The sequence below is a fragment of the Parasteatoda tepidariorum genome, chromosome 1, assembly GCF_982258835.1.
Source record: "Parasteatoda tepidariorum strain Cologne lab strain chromosome 1, Ptep-v5.0, whole genome shotgun sequence".
Classification (NCBI taxonomy): Eukaryota; Metazoa; Arthropoda; class Arachnida; order Araneae; family Theridiidae; genus Parasteatoda; species Parasteatoda tepidariorum.
Genome location: NC_141755.1, coordinates 32,259,021 through 32,264,414, shown reverse-complemented (window position 1 = coordinate 32,264,414; position 5,394 = coordinate 32,259,021). Strand labels below are relative to the sequence as shown.

The 5,394-nt window shown below is 29.8% G+C and overlaps 1 long non-coding RNA gene across 2 annotated transcripts; it reads left to right on the top strand.

The window, feature by feature from the left end:
* The first annotated feature begins 427 nt into the window (after positions 1-427).
* LOC147816368 (uncharacterized) lies at positions 428-4,239 on the top strand. 2 transcript variants are annotated; one of them, XR_015434073.1, is made up of 3 exons: positions 428-817; positions 2,364-2,523; positions 4,087-4,239. It is a non-coding gene; the product is annotated as an uncharacterized LOC147816368 (long non-coding RNA). The 2 variants fall into 2 exon arrangements; XR_015434064.1 differs by lacking the exon at positions 428-817 and adding an exon at positions 895-1,485.
* Positions 4,240-5,394: the final 1,155 nt, after the last annotated feature.

The following is a 5,394-nucleotide window of genomic DNA, read 5'->3' as shown; positions in this document are numbered from 1 at the left end:
TAATCATAAAAAGAATATAAAAATAATTTAAAATAATATTGAAAAAACAATAAAATACCCGTTTGTGAAAATAAATCGCCAGTGGAAAGTTGTGGAAAAAATCACTTCCAAAAAGTTTTAAAATTATCGTCTGCTTTTTGTTTTTTGATCTTTTTGTGCAGCCTTTTCGCCAATGCTTATGTTAGCTGGATTTTTTATAACTCTTACAGCTCTTTATTTATTATAATTGTGTAGAAGTTGATCAGGTCAAAAATTATGCGGTCATGAAAATCTAGACAACACACATTTTCTTGATGTGTAAAAACTAATCTTAAATATTAGCGATCATCATAGCTGGATTTAGAAATTATTACGATTTAAGCATTTTTCAGGACGTAAGGATACCCCCTCTACTATGAAAGCCCATGCTGTAAGGGATACTGTCTTTTCCTTGGGAAATACGTGAGTGCCCATATAGCACTCATCTTCCGAAAACATTCCCTAGGACCTCCCAAATGCGTCCCTTTCTTCCGAAGGAAGACGCGGATAAATAAAGGAACGCCGTGGGAAATTCCATTCTAACATTCCTACTGACAACGATACGTAGGAAGTCCTTCGGAAACATCGCCTACGGATATTCCTCCACCGGTCATCCGCAAGAAATCTATCCTATGGATTTTGCTCCCTCGTTATTCCATAGGAGCATCATAATTGATCTCATTCGTTCACCACTCCGACTTACGATTACTGGATGCTTGGCAAAGCTCTACGTATTAGAAATGAGTTTTGTGATCAACGTTCAATTGGGATTTGGGTTCTGTTGGATTTTCATTAGCAAGTAAGTATAAATATTAATTCTTACATTTTTAATATGATAAGATAAATCTTTAAATTCTTTGAAAAAACAGCAACAACGTCTTTTAATTAAAAATAAATATAAAATTATGGACAATTTTCGCATTTTGAGTGTTTGAAGTTCGATGTTCCATTGATTTAGGATTAGAATATCAGACCGCCATATTAACGTGTCATCCACCACAAGTGGAATCTTTCGCTAACTTTGGCTACTTATTTTAATATTTTTTCGAGCTCATTCTTGGTCAAAAACATTTTGTTGCAAACGCCTATGTGATTATCTATCGGAATTTATTAAGTTTCTAATTTCCGGTGGTGTGGTACTTTTATTATTTGTATCTTTTCAAAATATGTCGCGATTGGGTATAGGTTTTCGCTATGTTAAATTTTGCCGCTTGTTAACGCTGACTTTGTACACTTTATTAAAGTCTGAAAATATAAGAAAGATAATTGGTTTGCAAAGGTATGAATAAAAGTAAAAATATTTAAAAAAAAATAGGGCTGGCAAAAGCATAAATAAAATAAAAGAAGCATATAAAAAGATAAATTTAAAAAAATAAAAGCAGACGATAAAATTAGAACACCAGAAAGTTGTTCATTTTTTAAAATTAGTTTTGTGTGGAATTTAGGTTCTCATCTATCCCGCTACGGGTAAGTTTCCTTATATCCCGTTACGGGTTTTTCTTGTTGTTTTATTATCTTTTCACTATCCCGTTACGGGTACTTTATATTCGTTACTGTATGTGTTGTGGTGTGAAATAAACGTTTTTTTTAATAAAACATAGAACTGTTTCTTAATATAGCTTGATACGTTACAACTTTAATTAATATCTTGCAGTTTATATTTTTATCTAAAATTTTTATATTTCTTTTTCCCAACTGTTTCTGATGAAACGACATCTTGCTTTTTATTTTATACCCTCCCTCTGATTTTATATAAATTTTTAAAGTCACATAACTTTTCCATTATTAATGGAGTTCTATTCCCCATAATAATTTGTAAACAATCTCATGATGAAAAACGCAGTTAAGTGCTTATCATTAAACCAGATCCATCATTTCTTTAATAATTAAAATTTTTTAATTCTTTTAACTTTTTCGGTGACAATTTCATTTTATTGCTGTCATATATCAATATCAAAGTCAGTGTTTACATTCTCATTAGTTTTTGATTTTAATTCCACTTAGGTTATTGCAATGCTTTTTAAACAGCGAACGTGTTAAAAAGAATTTAAACTTGGTGAATAAACAATTGTTGAAGTAATAAAATTTATATACACATTCAAATCCTATTATATTTTATTTAGAGATACAGTTATTTTTAAAAATTCAATAAATACAAATACAATAGCTTGGTTTTTTACTATCCTCTACTAAGAAATAATGTAAATACTCTGCTCTTTATCCCATTTTGAATTTTAGTCGTATTTTGTAATTACAGTGGCTATTAAAAATGTATAAAAAATCTTTTTGCACAGATATTAAATAATTTTTTCTTTAATAATGAGTAATTTCATTTTGTTTTCCAGATATCTGATCTGCGAAAAATAGAAGGAAATACTGTACCAAATATAATATATCGTCTCCTCCAACATATAATCACCCCACAGCTAGCTGCTAATTTCAGTTATTTTGGCACCAACAAAAAACGACCATTTGCTGAATTGGAACTATGCAGTGTTTTAGCAGGTATTTAATTCTAATGTAGTATTTCGTTTTAATACCTTTAAAATATAATTATTTATACTTTTATTTATTTTTCTAATTTTCTGCTGTTTTAACTATCAATAAGAAGCAGTTTTATTGAGAAAAAAGCTATATGAATGCTACAAACTGATTAGTTAGTCAGTGAAAGGGATGTATGTATTTAAACCTTTTTTGAAATGTTTTATTTAAAAACCTTTCTAGTTAATATTTACAATGTAAATACAAAAAAGTTTTAAAAATTCTGAAAAATTAAATATAAAAAATTCATCCTGAAGATGTATCTTATCACCCTTATTAAATTAATAATAAAAAGATAAAGCCTCTTGTCTTCTAAATTTACACTTTCCTATGATTTTAAGAATGGTGTCTAAATCTTATGTTTTTCAGGATTAGAAAAAACATTTAAAACCTTATGAGCTACTTCTCACATCTTCAGTTTGTTTTTCCTAATAGAGCTTATAGTAGCTACATATTTCATCAAAATATTAATTTGAAAGTTCCATCAGGCTTCCCACGCACCTTAAAAAGACCTTATTTGAAGGAGAGAAGATTAAGGGCCCATAAAAAGGCCTTAATTTTATATTGAAGCCTTATAAAGGCCTTATGTTTATTTTTCAAATTCTTAAATTATAACTGCATTTCTTTTCAAACGTCAAAAAAAAGCTGAAAATCACATCGCTGAAAGTTAGTAAACATTTCTAATTTCAACATGGGGCAAAGCATTCCTTCTGTGGCGACTGAACCTGGAAATCAGTGAAGAATCAGAAAATTCAGAAAAATTTGTGAAGATATCACAAAAACCTAGAAATGTCTTCACCAAACCTGGAAATTTGCAATAAATTCCGCGAAATCAGAACTTCTCAATTCTTGTGGGACAACATGACAGAAAAAAGTTTGACTGCCAGACGAATTGTGTTTGCCAGTTTAACTGTTCAAGGTAAGCAAGTGACTTCATAATCAGCAAGCAGTTAATTCTGAGTATCCGAAATTCACCTGGGAGGTAGGTGGAAGATAAAGAAAAAAGGCACCAACAGGAGAAAGAAGACTTCGGCAAAGGAAAAAGGGAAGCCGAAAGTCAAATGGAGGAACTAAATGCAAAAAAAAAGTAATATTTTAGATGAAGCTCAGGAGGAGTCTCTGAAAATAGATGAAGAAATTACTAGCTTCAGTCTATTAAAAACAAAACTATAAATTTTCACCTGTGAGATCTCAAGCTCCCAAAATTATGGGAATTTTTATTTATTTTTTTTTCTAATCAAGGAGGGATATTTTAAAGGAAAGGTATTACGTTATTGTGAATTCTTGTACCCAGACTTTTTTTTAAATATTGTTTTATATTTATAAAAAACATTAAATGCAAAAATTTCAAGTAAAATTCAGCGCTTAATATGCAGCTTAAATACCATTCGAAATTAATAAAAAAAAATACATATAAATTTTTCCAGTGTATAAAAAACAAATATAAAGTTTTTATTCTACCTCTCAGTAGTTCTTTTTTCCTTTCAATTGTAATTAAAATAAAAAATTTCTGTTTTTATATTTTAGATGTTGTACGAATTCATCACAGCGATATTACGAATGCTAACATGAAGGAACCCATCCAGAGTTGGCTGCGCCATGGTAAAGAGAAATGTAGCAAACTGTAAAAAAATTTTAAAAAAACTTTCTTAATTTTAATAAATTTAAAAAAATATTTCTAATTAACATTTGTTTTGTGTTTTTTTTTCCAATTTAAGCTTTTATTTTTATCCTAGAGTGAAAGTTAATGCAATGTTTACTGTGATATCTAAAGTTTATCTTTAAAAGGTAACATATTGGTGAAGTAGAGTTTCAAATACTAAAAAAATTATCAATTGACATATAAATGCTTTCAGTTGGAAAACAGGACTTAGAAGTGATTACTGGTATGAATTTATTCCTCTTTGAACTTTTTAATATTTTTAATCCTAGAGTAAATTAAAGAACATTTTAGATATTGCAGTAAACATTACGTTAAGTTTAATTTTCGAAAAGTAACAATTACTTAAAATGAATAACATATGTCATAAGTGACAATAAATGTCACTTTTGTATATTAAAAAAAATTTTAAGCAACATGTACGCAATTTTTTTTTTAACTGTCAGCAGCTCTATATTAAACGCAATATTCTTCATTTGAAATTTCCGTTAACTAATAAAATAAGTTGCAATGCACATTGTTTTTATTAAATATGTTATATGCAGTGTTTTTCATGCTAATGAATTAAGTTTCCAATTGAGAATCATTGTTTTTAGTAGAAGTTTGCTGCTACAATTTTTGTAGCAGTAATTTTCAAGTTTTCTTTTTCAATTTAAAAATCTATTTTTAAATAAAATATTTAAAGACAATAAGACTGAGGAGGTATGTAATGAAAATAATCAAAAATTCAATATTATTTCACTTGAGCATCAGTGTTACAAATGGGCTATAATTTGAAAAAAGAAATATAACTAAAAAGCTATATTTACTTGTATAGCCGGAGTACGGATTTACTAAAAATTTTGCCCTGTGGAAACTTCCTCAGTACTTCCTTAGGAGAATGCCCGAGGAAAGCCGTCGGAAAGTATGTGACCTTGAAACTTCCTAACCGTTCTTCCTCGGCTGCTCCAATGGAGTGACTTTCGGGAAGCCCGTCGGAGGGACTGAGGAATTGAAAGGTGCGGACATTTTGCATTACTGAGGAGCTCCGCGGGAGGAATTCTGGAAAAGTCGGGATCTCCGGGGGAGGGTGAGCGATTCCTCCGTGGGAGCTACTACGGAAGAATTTTTGCTATATGGGTGCGATGAGGTGTTAAGAGATGACCCTAATTAAATTGTAAATTATGGAAAAAAAA